Here is a 1,045-nt window from a genome sequence, read left to right on the forward strand (position 1 = left end):
TTCTTTCTTTCTTTCTTTCTTTCTTTCTTTCTTTCTTTCTTTCTTTCTTATGATATGTTAGTCACCATACAGTACATCCTTAGTTTTTGATGTAGTGTTCCATGATTCATTGTTTTCCTATAACAGCCAGTGCACCATGCAATATGTGCCCTCCTTAATACCCGTCACTGGCCTATCCCAATCCCCCAGGCCCCTCCCCTCTGAAACCCCCAGTTTATTTCCCAGAGTCCATAGTCTCTCGTGGTTCATTACCCCTCCTGTTTACCCCCCCTTCATTCTTCCCTTCCTTCTCCTACCGATCTTCCTTCTATTTCTTATGTTCCATAAATGAGTGAAAGAAACCATATGATATTTGTCTTTCTCTGCTTGACTTATTTCACTTAGCAGAATCTCCTCCAGTCCTGTCCATGTTGCTGCAAATGTTGGGTAATCGTTCTTTCTGATGGCTGAGTAATATTCCATTGTATATATGAACCACATCTTCTTTATCCATTCATCTCTTGAAGGGCATCTCAGCTCCTTCCACAGTTTGGCTATTGTGGACAATGCTGCTATGAACATTGGGGTGCATATGGCCCTTTTCTTCACTACGTCTTTATCTTTGGGGTAAATACCCAGTAGTGCAATTGCTGGGTCATAGGATAGATCTATTTTTAACTTTTTGAGGGACCTCCACACTGTTTCCCAAAGTGGCTGTACCAACCAACAGTGTAATAGGGATCCCCTTTCTCCACATCCTCTCCAACATTTGTTGTTTCTTGCCTTGTCAATTTTTGCCATTCTAACTGGCGTAAGGTGGTATCTCAATGTGGTTCAATTCATAATCGGTCTCCTCAGATAGGTAGTGTACACACTTGGAGACTAATTTGAAATGTTAACTTTTATTTATTTTTTCCTTCCTGATTTTCCCCTTAGTTTCTCATCCACTCAGACTCATACCTGTTTCACGGGGCTCACATGTTGCATTGACAGGATAAGGCTGGCAAGATAGAAAACCGAGGCAACAGATCCAGGCTTTGCAGCTGTGGTTTCTCACAATACATGT

Source organism: Ursus maritimus, unplaced genomic scaffold, assembly GCF_017311325.1.
Source record: "Ursus maritimus isolate PB19 unplaced genomic scaffold, ASM1731132v1 scaffold_6, whole genome shotgun sequence".
NCBI lineage: Eukaryota > Metazoa > Chordata > Mammalia > Carnivora > Ursidae > Ursus > Ursus maritimus.